Raw genomic sequence first — 15004 nt, 5'->3', positions numbered from 1 at the left:
AAGAGTAGAGACAAAGGAGCTAGCCACAGCCACTGCTTAACTCTCCAACTCTTCAGCCTGAAATGGGTTAGCTCCTGTCTCCACTAGCTTTCCATTCCTCTTTCTGTCCAGCCACATCACTTCCTGTTTCCTCCTCCCTAGAGCTGAGATTAAAGGTGTGTGCCACTACTGCCTGACCTCTATGATTAGCTAGTGGCTAGCTCCACACTCTGATCTCCAGGCAAGTTGTACTTGTTAAAGCACAATATAATATCACTACATTTCCTGGGTTTTTTGTCTAAAGTAAAAAGAATGATGTAAGTAATATAAGAAAAAATATATATATTGTAAGTATAATAACTTTATACAATATATCCAGTCAATAATACATCACTAATGTGTAGTCAATGAACAACTGACACATTCAGAGAAAATACTCGACATCTCTATTTTGGTGAGGACAAATGTTGTACAGAGTTCACTATTCTAACTCGCATTACCAACACTACATTTTAATGTCTCTAAAACTTATCCTCTTTAAAAAATTGTACTCTTTTTAAAATCTATTTTTTTAATAATGTTTTCTCATTTTACATACCTATCCCTGGTCCCATTCCTCCCCTCTTTCTACTCCGCCAACTTACCTGCATTCCACACCCCATCCATTTCTCAGAGAGAGTAAGACTTCCCATGGAGAGTCAACAAATCTGACACATCCCTTTTAACCAGGACAAAGGCCCTGAATCTGGTATCAAGCAAAAGTGTAACTATAAAGTTTTCAACTCCATCAGAGACCTGAGAAGGAGATCATATTACCTGAGTAAGCAGGAAGTGCAATGAAACAACTTCCAAAAACTGTGAGAAATGAAAGAAGCAACTGGCTGCCTGGACAGTCATCAAGGTTCCTCTGGAATTCTGGAGCACCCACCTTCAGCCTACCAGTCTCATGTCTGTCAGACTTTTCTGTGAAGCATGATATTCTGAAGTGCTCTCCTACCTGAATGATTGGTGAGTGTTATTTATATTATATTTTAAGTTTTTTCCCAAAAACATATGTTAATTTGTGGTTTGTTTCTAAGATTGGGGAAATGTTAATCTGAGTATTCCATTGCTATAACAATCACATCACTGCAAATTCATTGCTATGTTAGCAACATATGTCTTTCATTTTCTCTTCTGTCCTTCTGGCCCTATACATTCAACCTATCTCATGTTCAGTTTTCCTTGAGATAAAGTCCCAATTCATAAATTATTTTTACATCTGCACCAGACCTTCAACGACAACATAATTTTTTCTACTTTTTAATTTTGATCTTTGTTCATTTATACAGGCTTGCCAAAACACCCACTGTATGGTTTCTCCCGGATTTTTGTTCTCTCTTTTATAGCTCTTTTATTATCCAGATAGTATTGTTTCTTACCATAGGCATTAAGTTTTTTTCTAATTTGCCCTGGGAAGGACTTTCTTCTATGGTCACTGTAATTGCCTCTGCCACACCCTCTGCATATACAGAAATGAGGGGCATTATGTTTGGATTATGATTAGAAAAACACATTGTTTCTAGGAACACCCTGTTTACAATCCCTTTTTAGGTGATCATGTTTGCCACAGTTATAATTCTTGACCTTGTTTTTCCATTTTTTTTTTATTGAGAAAAGGAGAAAAAAAAACAAGTTTCTACCTCCTCCCAGACTCCCATTTCCCTCCCCCTCCTCCGACCCTTCTCCCCCTCCTCCCACCCTTGTCCCCCTCCTCCCACCCTTGTCCCCCTCCTCCCACCCTTCTCCCCGTCCTCCCACCCTTCTCCCCCTCCTCCTACCCTTCTCCCCCTCCCCCACTCCTCTTCCCCTCCCTCTCCAGTCCAAAGAGCAGTCTGGGTTCCCTGTCCTGTGGTAAGTCCTAGGTCCTCACCTCTCCGTCCATTCCTAGGAAGGTGAACATCCAAACTGGCTAAGCTCCCACAAAGCCAGCACATTAAGTAGGTTCAAAACCCCGTGCCATTGTCCTTGGCTTCTCAGAAGCCAATGCCATTTTGAATTTTCTGCAAAGCTTTGGATATCACTTCCTATCTAAGCATCATCATGATCTTGAGATTCAGTGTTAACTGTATCTCAGATCCATTCTTCCAAGGGTCCTGTCCTTGCTTTTAAAGGCCTAAATATCCTTTTGCATTGAGACAGAATTTTCAAAGCCAGAGATTCAATTATTATTTTTTGGTTTCTAAACTTTGCATCATTCTGTTAACTGCTGATGTCAGTTATTGTGAGAAATCTGTGAAGGCTTCCTTTGGGTCTTGTATAAGTTTTGTAAATGACTCAATTCTCTTTTTTAATTATTATGAAAATATTTTTTTAAAAAGAAAGCAGACTACCTTTTTACATTTTACATACCAATCCCAGTTTCCTATCCCTCCCCTCATCCTATTCCCTTTACCTATACCCCCATCCACTCCTCAGAGAGGGTAAGGCCAAATTGCTTTGAGGAAGGACAAAGGCCCTCCCTCCTTACTATATCTAGACTTAACAAGGTATCCATCCAAAGAATATGGGTTTCCAAAAAGCCAGTACAAGCAATAGGGATAAACCTTGGTGCTGCAGCCAGAGGTCTTGCAGACTGTTCCAGCTATACAATTGTCACCCACATTCAGAGGGTCTAGTTTGGTCCTATGCTAGTTGCTTCCCTGTACAACTGGAGTTGGTGAGCTCCTATTAGCTCAGGTAAACTGCTTCAGTTGTTGTCCCCATCATGATCTTGACCTATTTGTTCATATTCTTACTCCCCCAATCTTCAACTGGACTATGGGAACTCAGCACAGTGCTTCACTGTGGGTCTCTGCCTCTGTTTCCATCAGTAGATGGATGAATGTTCTATGGTGATTTTTTTTATTAAAAATTGCCAGCTCCTCCCTTTAATGGAAGAATGGATGAAGAAAGTGTGGATTATATACATATTAGAGTACTACTCAGCGGTAAAAAACAATGACATCATGAATTTAGCATGCAAATTGATGGAAATAGAAAACACTATCCTGAGTGAAGTATCTCAAACCCAAAAAGATGAACATGGGATGTACTCACTCATAATTGGTTTCTAGCCATAAATAAAGGACATTGACCATATAATTTGTGATCCTAGAGAAGCTAAATAAGAAGGTGAACCCAAAGTCATCCGCCTGGATATGGAAAGTAGACAAGATTGCCAAGCAAAAACTAGGAACTTGGTGGTGAGGTGGCATGGGGCTCAGGGGAAATGGGGTGAGAAACATGAGAAGGGGAGGATGGGGACATCTTGGGGGAATAGGATGGTTGGGATAAAGGAAGAGTGGATACGGGAACAGAGAAATATATATCCTAATTAAGGGAGCCATCTTAGGGTTGGCAAGAGACTTGAATCTAGAGGGGCTCGCAGGTGTCCAGGGAGATGTCCCCAGCTAGTACCTTGGGCAACTGAGGAGAGGGAACCTGAAATGACCCTATCCTATAGCCATACTGATGAATATCTTGCATATCACCTTAGAACCTTCATCTGCCGATGGATCGAGATAGAGACAGAGACCCAAATTGGAGTACTGGACTGAGCTCCCAAGGTCCAAATGAGGAGCAGAAAGAGGGAGAACATGAGCAAGGAAGTCAGGACCGTGATGGGTGCACCCATCCACTGTGACAGTGGAACTGATCTAACCCCCTGTGACAGTGGAACTGATCTATTGGGAGTTCACCAAGGCCACCTGGACTGGGACTGAAGAAGCATGCAATGAAACCAGACTCTCTGAACATGGCGGACAATGAAGGCTGATAACAAGCCAAGGACAATGGCAGTAGGTTTCGATCCTAATGCATGAACTGGCTTTTGGGAGCCTAGCCTGTTTGTTTGCTGACCTTCCTGGACCTGGATAGAAGTGGGAGGACCTTGGACTTCCTGCAGGGCAGGGAATCTGGACTGCTCTTCAGTCTGAAGAGGGAGGGGGAATGGATTGGGGGGAGGGGGAGAGAAGTGGGGATACGGGAAGGGCAGTGGGAGGAGGGGGCAATGAGTGGGAGTAGGAGGAAGGAAATGGGAAACAGGGAGGAGGCAGAAATTTTTTTCAACAACAACAAAAAAATAAACAACAAAATTTTTTTTTATTAAAAATTGCTGCCTCCTCCCTGCCTCCCTTTTCCCTCCCCCTCTCCCTACTTCCCACGCCCTACTCCCTTCCCCCTCCCTCTCCAGTCCAAAGAGCAGTCAGGTTTCCCTGCCCTGTGGGCAGTCCAAGGTCCCCCCCCCCCCCCCCCCCCGATCCAGGTCTAGGAAGGTGAGCATCCAAACCGGCTAGGCTCCCACAAAGCCAGTACATGCAGTAGGGTGAAAACGCAGTGTCATTGTCCTTGGCTTTTCAGCAGCCCTCATTGTCCACCATATTCAGAGAGTCCGGTTTTATCCCATGCTTATTCAGTCCCAGTCTAGCTGGCCTTGGTGAGCTCGCAATAGATCAGCCCCACCGTCTCAGTGGGCGGGTGCCCCCTTCGTGGTCTTGACGTCCTTGCTCATGTTCTCCCTCCTTCTGTTCCTCATTTGGACCATGGGAGCTCAGTCCCTTGCTGCAATGTGGGTCTCTGTCTCTATCTCCATCCATCGCCAGATGAAGGTTCTATGGTGCTATGCAAGATATTCATTAGTATGGTTATAGGATCGGGCCATTTCAGGCTCTCTCTCCTCAGCTGCCCAAGGATCTAGTTGGGTACATCTCTCTGGATCCCTTGGAACCTGTCTAGAGTCAAGGCTCTTACCAACCCTAAAATGGCTCCCTTAATTAAGATATATACTTCCCTGCTCCCATATAAGATATTCATCAATCTCACTACAGGACAAGTCCAGTTCAGGCACCCTCTCCTCTTTTGCTTAGGGCCTTAGTGGAGATCAACCTTGTGGATTCATAGGCATTTCTCAAGCATCCGGTTTTCTTGCTAACCCCATGATGGCTCACTCAATAACAAAATTTTTTCCTTGCTCTCTTTTCTGTCCTTCCTCCATCTCGTCTATCCCATTCTCTCAAGTTCTCCTCGCTGCTCCCCTTCTCCCTCCTCTTTTCCTTCTGCCCTCCCTTCTCTCTCCATCCCCTGTACTCCCAATTTTGTCAGGCAATCTTACCTATTTCTTCTTTCCACGTGGATCTGTGTATGTTTTTCTTAGGATTAACGTTGTTACTGAGCTTCTCTAGAATCATAGACTATTGGCTTGTTATCGTTTGCTTTTCTTAACAGCTAGTACCCACTTATGAGTGAGTACATAGCATGTATATCTTTCTGGGTCTGAATTACCTCACTCATGATGTTTTTTTCTTCCTAGTTCCATCTGTTTGTGTGCAAATTTTAAGATGTCATTGTTTTTTACCTCTGAGTAGTTCTCCATTGTGTAAATTTACTATATTTCCTCATTCATTCTTTGGTTAAGGGACATCTAGGTTGTTACCAGGTTCTGGCTATTATAAATAATGCTGCTATGAACATAGTTAAAGAAATGCCCTTGTAGTATGATTGAACATCCTTTGGGTATATGCCCAAGAGTGGTATTGATGGATCCTGAGATAGATTGATTCCCCATTTTCTGAGAAACTGCTATACTGATTTCCAGAGTGGTTGTACAAGTTTGCATTCCTACTAGATGGAGGAATGTTTCCCTTATTCCACATTCTTTCCAGCATAATCTATCATTGGTGTATTTGATCTCAGCCATTCTGACTGCTGTGATATGGTATCTCAAAGTAATTTCGATTTGCATTTCCCTGATGATTAAGAATGCTGAACATTTTCTTAAGCATCTTTCGGCAATTTGAGATTCTTCTAATGAGAATTCTCTGTTTAGTGTTGTTGAAGGTTTCCTTCCAGCCAGGTCCCACAGCCATTCAGTCCCAAAGAAACACACAGAGCCCTACATTAATTATTAAGTGGTTGGCCTAGTAGCTCAGGCTTTCTTGTTAACTAATTCTTACATCTTAAATTAGCCCATAATGTTGTCTGTGTTAATCACATGGCTTGGTATCTTTTATTAGCAAAGCATTCCCACCTTGCTTCCTTTGTGTCTGGATGAACTACAGATTGAGTGTTTCCTCTTCCCAGAATTCTCTTATTCTTGTTGTTCAACCTCTACTTCCTGCCTCGTTGTCCCACCTATACTTCCTGCCTGGCTATTGGCCAATAGGTGTTTTGTTAAAACAATACAAGTGACAGTGTACAAGGCATTGTCCCACAGCAGCTTATTTCTGCATTTTTTAATTGGATCATTTGCAGTTTTGATGTCTAATTTCTTGAGTTCTTTGTGTGTTTTGGATATCTATCCTCTGTCTGATATGCGGTTGGTGAGGATCTTTTCCCATTCAGGAGGTTTCCTTTTTGTCTTATTGACTGTGTCCTTTGCTTTACAGTAGTTTCTCAGTTTCAGGAGGTCCTATTTATTTATTGTTGCTCTCAATGTCTGTGTTACTGGGGTTATATTTAGAAAGTGATCTCCTGTGCCCATGCATTGTAGGCAACTTCTCACATTTTCTTCTATCAGGTTCAGTGTGGTCATATTTATATTGAGATCTTTAATTCATTTGGACTTCAATTTCATGTATGGGGATTAATATGGATCAATATGTGTTCTTCTACATGTTGACATCCAATTACGCCCACACCATTTGTTGAAGATACTTTCTTTATTCCATTTTGTAGTTTTAGCTTCTTTGCTAAAAATCAGGTATTTGTAGGGGTGTGGATTAGTATCCATGTCTTTGATTTGATTCACTTGGTCAACTTGTCTGCTTTTATGCCAATACCATGCTGTTTTCATTACTGTAGCTTTATAATAAAGCTTCATGTCAGGGATGGTGATGCTTCTGGAAGTTCCTTTTTTTTTTTTGTACAGGATTCTTTTGGATATCCTGGGATTTTTGTTTTTCCAATGAGGCTAAGTATTGTTCTTTCAAGGTCTGTCATGAATTGCGTTGGGATTTTGATGGAAATTGCATTGAATCTATAGATTGCTTTTGGTTTTAATTAACAGTAGTCAGATTGGATGCAGGGTATTACTTCAGTTTTCCTATTTCTGATAAGACTTTCTATGTATCCAGTATGTGGTAAACTTAGGAGAAAGTTCCATGGACTTCTGAACAAGTATTATATTCTTTTGTGTTTGGGTGCAATGTTTTAAGGATGTCTGTCAGGTTCATTAGCTTTAGAAGGTTATTTTACTCCAAATTTTCTCTGCTGTTTTGTTTTCTTGATGACCTGTCCATTAGTGAGAGTGGCATACTGAAGTCACCTACTTTCACTGTGCTAAAATAAATATATGATTTTAGCTGAACTAGTGTTTCTTTTGTGAAATTGAATACCATCATGCCCGGTGCATAAATGTTAAAACTTGTAATATTTTCTTGCTGTATTGTTTTCCTTTAATGATTATTCAGTGTCCTTCCTTTTTACATGTGGTTAGTTTTGGCACAAACTCTATTTTATCAAATATTAAAATACCTACTCTTCCTTGCTTACTTCTTACTTCTATTTACTTAAAATACATTTCTCCGTTTTCTACCCTAAATTGATGTTTGTCTTTGATAGTTTTAGAATGTTTATTGAACAAAGCAGAAAGATAGATCCTGATTTCTAATCTAGTCTGTTACGTTGCTTCATTTTATTAGAAAAATAGAGACCATTAATTATTCATCAATTCCTCTTATTTTATTATTGTGGATTTTCCCCTTCTTTTGATTAACTGTTTTAGTATTATTAATTTCTTGTATCCTTTTTTGACCCTTCATATTGTAATTTTTCCTGTTTCTGTATATTGACCTTCATATTGCATTTTTTATTCTAGTGTCTTTTGTAGAGCCGGATTAGTACAGAAAAATTGTTAAAATGTGTGTTTTTCCATCATGAGATATTTGCTTTCTCTGTAGACTGTGATAGATACTTTTGTTGCTTGTAGTAGTCTAGAATAACATCTGTGGTCTTCAGAATGCAGAGAACATTTGACCAAATCCTTATTTTCAGAGTATTCATTGGAAAGTCAGTGTTATTCTAGTAAGTCTACCTTTATAAGTGATGTGGTCTTTTTATCTCCCGTCTTTTAATAACCTTTCTATATTCTTTACTTCTCATGCTTGAATTACTGTATCTCACAGAGATTTCCTTTTCTGACCATATCAATTTGATGTTCTCTATGCTTCTTGCACCTTGATAGGCATCTCTTATTTTACACCAGCAATTTATCTATGATTGTGCTACCTTATTTTCTATGCCTTTAAACCAGTTTCTTCTCCTTCCTCTATATCTATTATTCATGTACCTTTTTTTTTCTGGTCATAATATCCAAGTTTTCCTAGATGTTTGGTGCCTGCATGCCTTGAGATTTAACATTTACTTTGACAGAGATATCCATTGCTTCTACCTTCAAGACCAAAATTCCTTCTTCCATAGTTTTTAATCTGTTGGTAAGACTTTCTCTTTGACTCTGGCTTCCCAAACATTTCATTTAGAGTTTTACTTCAGCTTGATTTTTTAAATGATTTTATTTCTTGGTAAATTCTTCTTTCACGTCTTCAATTGTCTTCCTTATGTAACTCAACTTACATTTGGTTGGTTTTACTCTTTGCTTTTTCAGGGCGCACCACTCAGTTCCCATTTAAATCTCATGGAGAGTTATTCTTCTTTATGAATTCCCATCCTTAACTTGGCCTGTTCCTAGCCAGTTTTTCATTATCCCATCTACCTTTTGGTCTTTTATCTTTCCTTATTCTATATTCCTTTCTTTATTTCTTACTCTGTGGCTTGCTGTGTAGCTGGGTGGCTGGCCCATGGTGTCCTCTTTCCTTCTTTTCTTGGTCACTTTCTTGATCCTCATACACCCCCAGAATTCTCCTTCTGTTTATTCTCTCTGCCTGCAAGTCCCACCTAACCTTTCTCGTGATAGTTATTGGACATTCAGCTCTTTATTAGATTTATCCGGTGATTTTGATTGACAAAATGAGATCACTACTCAGAGTAAACAAGTACAACATAAAGAATGCAACACACCATTGCATTGTCAAAGAAATGTTCCACAGCATAATTAAATGTAAAACATATTCAACTAATGCACCACAACACCAACTATTTGTGTTTACATGGTTTTTAATGAGGAACTTATTAATATAATCTTTATTGCCCTTAAGCATGTTCATTGTTGCTATTTTGAAGTATTTGTCATGTATTGCTACTAAACTGCTTTTCTCAGGGCTTATTACAATAGCATTTAAAGGGAAACTAGCCCATTAGAGCATGTATCTATGGCAAGCCTTGTCATTCTTTTCCATTTCCTCTGACTTGTTAAAAACAATATTAAATTATAAAGCTAGCCTCCAAGGTCTATTCTTGCTTGGACACTTTTTTATTCTGAGGCTGACTACCAAAGTCCACCAATCAGAAGACCACTTTGGCTCACCTAATTGATGTGTCTTCCCTACTTAATAAAGGATCTTTCTGTGTAAACGGGCATTTCGGTGTGATTTTTATCTTAATCCAGGATCTGGAAGGGAACATTCACTATGCAGGCCTCCCATCCTGGGTTGCTGGATTGTTTAGAGATGAGGTATATTGTCTTAATTACTTGTTTTGGTTTTGGTATTAGCAATTAAGATTATCTGGTAATGAAAATGCAAGGTTATTTTTGGTGTGGATATCTGAAAAATCATTCTGGGTGGATGTTCAGGTTTTTTGGTCACTATTATCCCCATCTGACAATTAGATGAGGAAAATAATGCCTAGATTTCAGACTTGGGTTCACTGTGGCATTAATTTTTAGACTGCAGTTAGTCCCAGCTTTTAAATTCTAGTTGAAATTCTGGATTTAGATTCCAAATAGTCCCAGATTGGTGCAGTTTTTTTTTTTTTACTGATTTTTGTTGAGCTCTACATTTTTCTCTACTTGCCTCCCTACATATCCCCTCCCCTTCAAACCTGTTCCAAGGTCTCCATGCTTCCAATTTACTCAGGAGATCTTGTCTTTTTCTACTACCCATGTAGATTAGATCTATATGTTTCTCTTAGGGTCCTCATTGTTGTCTATGTTCTCTGAGATTGTGATTTGTGTTCTGGTTTTCTTTGCTTTATGTTTCAAAACCACCTAAGAGTGAGTATATGTGATAATTGTCTTTCTGGGTCTCGGTTACATCACTCAAATGATATTTTCTAGCTTTATCCATTTTCTTGCAAAATTCAAGATGTCGGTTTTTTTGTTTTGTTTTATTTTGTTTTTTTGCTGTGTAGTACTCCAATGTGTAAATGTACCAAATCTTCCTTATTCATTTTTGGTTGAAGGGCATTTTTAGGTTGTTTCCAAGTTCTGGGTAAGACAAACAAAGCTGCTGTGAACATAGTTGAGCACATGTCCTTGTGGCATGATTGAGCATCCTTTGGATATAGACCCAAAAGTGGTACTACTGGGTCTTGAGGAATGTTGTTTCCTAATTTTCCGAGAAATCACCACACTGACATTCAAAGGGGCTGTACCATCTTGCATTTCCACCAGCAATGCAGGAGTGTTCCCTTTTCCCCACAATCTCTCTAGCATAAGTTGTCATCAGTAATTTTGATCTTGGTCATTCTTACTGGTACAGATTTTTGATGTCAGGTTAGCACAGTGGTTCTCAACCTTGCTAACACTGTATCAATTTTTTTATTTATTAAAAATTTCCACCTCCTCCCATCCACCTATTTACCTACCACTGCCCCCATTCTTCTCCCCCTCCCTCTTCAGTTATAAGAGAAGTCAGGGTGCCCTGCCCTGTGGGAAGGCCAAGGCCCTCCCCCCTCCATCCAGGTCTAGGAAGGTATGCATTCGAACAGACTAGGCTCCCAAAAGCCACTATATGCAGTAGAATCAAAACCCGGTGTCATTATCATTGGCTTCTCAGTCAGCCCTCATTGTCAGCCACATTCAGAGAGTCCAGTTTGATCACATGCTCGTTCAGTCCCAGTCAAGCTGGCCTTTTAGTACAGTTTCTCATGTTGTGGTGACCCTGCCCACATAATGATTTTCATTGCTACTCCATAACTGCAATGACAGTTATGACATAATGCAGATGATCTTACATGACCCTATGAAAGGAATGTAACCCACAGGTTCAAAAACACTTGGAGGTATAAAGGGAAGGGCTGGCTCCATAGTTCTGATAAACAGGTCTTAGATTCCAGCTCTAGGAAGAAGAGTAGAGAAATAACCAGAGTTACCTTGGCTATGGCCATGGAAATCAGTGAGTCTTATATGAATGGAGATAGCCTATGTGCAGGGGCTGAAGTAAGAAGGCAGCAAATGCTCTAAGAGTACTCTGGAGAGAGCAGAATGGAGGAGACAAAGAAGGGTACAGGTAAGCAGGTGGGCAACATGGGTTCCTGTCAAGTATGATGGCTCTGAGTCCCTTGTAAGGAGAGAGGTGGATACCTTGCATTTTAGAGAATCACAAAGGGATGAAGCAAGACCAGGGAAATGACTGAATGGGTGATCATTTTTTCATGCTACCAGCTTGTCCTTCACTGCCAAAATAATAATAATAACGGCACAGGCGTCCTATATTAGGACTAATCTTGAGAGGACTGTTTTTCAATTTTCACACAGTATGTTGAGCTGTTTGCTGATAGCAGAGAAGGATTTCTGTAGACGAGATAGAAGTGCATCACACTCAAGGGAAATATCTTATTTGCTCTAATTATATTAGTATTTCTCTTAAGTGTTGAGGAAGTGCTCTGGTTCTAGCCTAGATAGAAAAGATTCCCAGATCATGTGGATTCCTCAAGTTTTATTGCACAAAAAGTAAAGACGGATAGAAAGCATTTGAAATAGCATCACTGAAACTGTATCTTTGAGAGGAAAGACAGGGGCTAAAATTGCAGTTTACTAAGAGTATCTGTACATTGTTCTATACAGTCAGAGTTGATCTCAGGGTCATCTGGCTGGATGTGTGACTGACACTTTTTTTTTTTTTTTGCCCAAGGAAGTCACATTTGTATAGGAGAGCCCAAAACTTGGTAAGAAGTTATCAATTGCGCAGTCACCAAGCTTGTTCCTTGTCTAGTTGAGCTGACTTGTTCTATTATGCATGAAAGTAGATTGAGGATTGAGAAAGAGACAAAAGACAGAAGATAGAATTGGAAGGCTTTTCAGTGAATACTGAAAAAGCCCAAGTTTATAAATCATAGTTCTTAATACCCTAAGCAAAAGGAGAATGCAAAAAATCAATGATACAAGGAACAAACAATCATAATAACCTCCTTAATACTCAACACATCTAGTAAGCACAACCTTAATCAAACAACCTGTTATTTGGCCTTTACAAACATTAACTTTCTGTCTATGCGTCTCGAGAGAAATGGAGTCACTGTGGCCCCTGCAGTTTCTACATCTGTACCTCAGGAATTAATAGCATCTCCCGGTAAAAAGAAATCAAAATCTTTCACTGTAGAGGAAAGATTGATAAAAATACAGGGAGTTGACAAAAGGATGCAGAATAGCAGGATATTTCAATAATGGGTGGACACTCGCATCCTGCAAGTAAAATCAAGGTCAAGAATTAAACAACTTTGACGATTTAGAAGTCCCAGAAACCAGATATAATTCTGTCCTCCTTCCTCGAGAATATCCAGGATGATGCTAGGCACTCTCAGACAAGCTAATATGCCTGGAAAAAGTAGACACCAATCAGTTTGTGCAGAATGGGCTCTGACCACCTGAACTACATGAAGCATACACTCTCCAAAGCATTGTATTGTCTACAGTCTGTCAAGGGTGCTCCAGATTTCTTTCTATTGTGTGCTGATGCTCATTGTGGGATGAACTGGTGACATAGCTCTCTTTGAGTCATTTCTGCTTCTATAAGTAATATTTTTTCAATATTCCTATAAGAAACACAATAAAAATTTGGATCTGATCTTGGTCTGGGGTGAGTAGATACTTGTTTACACCTCCTGAGGAAAATTTTCATACAAAACAGTCAAAGAATGGTTGCAGTCTACTTTGTGTAAGTGGATTTTTCACTGTTACCCTTATCTTTGTTGCAATGCATTTGTGCACTACACAAATTGAAACATTCGGTCTGTATAAGATACAATTCCCTGTCTCTTTCTTTTATGGAAAATCATCATTTTCTTCTCTCTGTTCTTTGGTGTGTCAGGAAACTACTGCTAAAGTGTTATATAAGGAAGATAAATGAAATACAGATCTGCAAGTTTGGGAATTCAAGAAATAACTTCCAGCATTTGGTGTGGTTTCTTCTTGTATCTTTGTTGCAGTATATGGTGGTGGTCAGAATCCAAGCCAAAGGTTTCTAAAATCTTACCTGTTAATTCAAAAACTTAGTTAAAGGCTCATCCAGATTATAAAGAAGCCTTGAAACTTTTCTCAAAGCACAGTGACAGTAAAGAGCAGACAGGAATATGTGTGAAGAGAAAAGGGGTCACATGAAAAAAGGTGTTCAAGGGCCACAGCTTTTGTTTGGAGCCACTTTCATGGAGTTCAGGAGAAGGTGTTGGGGTGCTGTGGGGGTGTGACATGGGTGGATCTTCATTTCAACTGACAGGCTTAGATTAGGTAGGCATTTACTTCCTGTGCATGTCCTTTCAACACAGTATTTCATTTGACTATATACACACAATTATACATAGGAGGAAGGTGGAAGCATGATATTAGTCATAAATGTTCCTTGTGAGGACACAGTTTGTCTTGTTGTACATGTACCTGAACTAGTCTAGTCTGGATTACATCGGTATTTTTTTGGTATCAAAAAGATTTTGTGAAATACTTGAATATAAGTAATATATTTAACTATTTCTAAGGACAGTAATCATTTTCATTATTTCCAACATTTATATATTTATTTGTGACCTGATGTATGGTGGTTGTCCATGCGGTAAATAGGTTTTAGAAATATGGACAGCAGAATGTGTGTATACAGGGGATGCAGATAATGGTCTCAGGCTGGAAAGTGTAACTGTGGTTATCAAACAAGAAAAGTGAGGTCTCAAGTGGCTAAGCTGTTTGCCATGCTAGCCTATCTCATCCACATGTGCTAGGAGAATAAACCGAAAATAAAGGAAAAAATAAAAGAAAGATGAAAATAGCAAAACCAACAATAGAATTTCCTTTCACATATGATTTTCAAGTTGCATTGATATATTGATGGGAAGTGACCATGAACTAACCCCCCGTCCCCTTCCCAAATTTCCATGATATTAGTTTGGGAAATAAGACATGGATTTCCAAATTTATGTGAGCATCAAATATAGAAGTAAGTCACAAAACAATCACACACCAGTTTGGAATTCTGATTAATAAAAGGGTTATTTATTTAAGGTGAAAAATTATAGATCACTGTCCTAGACAACAGCCCTCTGCATGATCAGGAACTGAGTCTAGGAGTCAGAGGCAAGAGAGGAAGAGCAGGGCTACTGCTGCTTTTTAAAACAAAAAAGACCACTCCCAAGTGGGCTGGTATCTTAAAAGAGTGGAAGGAGCTCCAGCAGCAGTCAGTCCATTTTTATAGCAGTAAGAGAAATAAACAGTACTCCAGAAAGGCCTCTTTGGGAATCCTGACTAATTTCTTTTTTTTTTCATCTGAAACGTTTGTTTATTTAATGTCAGCCTCTGATGTACATGGTATCTGTGTATAAATAAAAAGATCTCTTACTAGTCCACAGTATGTGTCCTCAATGGTCATGTAACAGCAAGTTGGCTTGTTATAAATGAATTTTTTATTAAAACCACATTGTGTTTATGCTACATCTTATTATATACATCAATGTCAATGTCAATAAGATGATCATGTTAAAAAACCAAAAATACAGTATTCAATTACTTTGTTTTTTTTATTTTTTATTTTTTTATTGAGAAAAGGAGAAAAAAAAACAAGTTTCCACCTCCTCCCAGCCTCCCATTTCCTTCCCTCTGCTCCCACCCTTCTCCCCCTCCTCCCACCCTTCTCCCTCTTCCCACACTCCTTTCCCCCTCCCTCTCCAGTCCAAAGAGCAGTCAGGGTTT

Source organism: Microtus oregoni, unplaced genomic scaffold (assembly GCF_018167655.1).
Source record: "Microtus oregoni isolate MIOR12 unplaced genomic scaffold, Mior012 000086F_ref0000336, whole genome shotgun sequence".
NCBI classification, from domain to species: Eukaryota; Metazoa; Chordata; class Mammalia; order Rodentia; family Cricetidae; genus Microtus; species Microtus oregoni.
The sequence above is the reverse complement of the archived record's forward strand: the minus strand, read 5'-3'. Positions refer to the sequence as shown.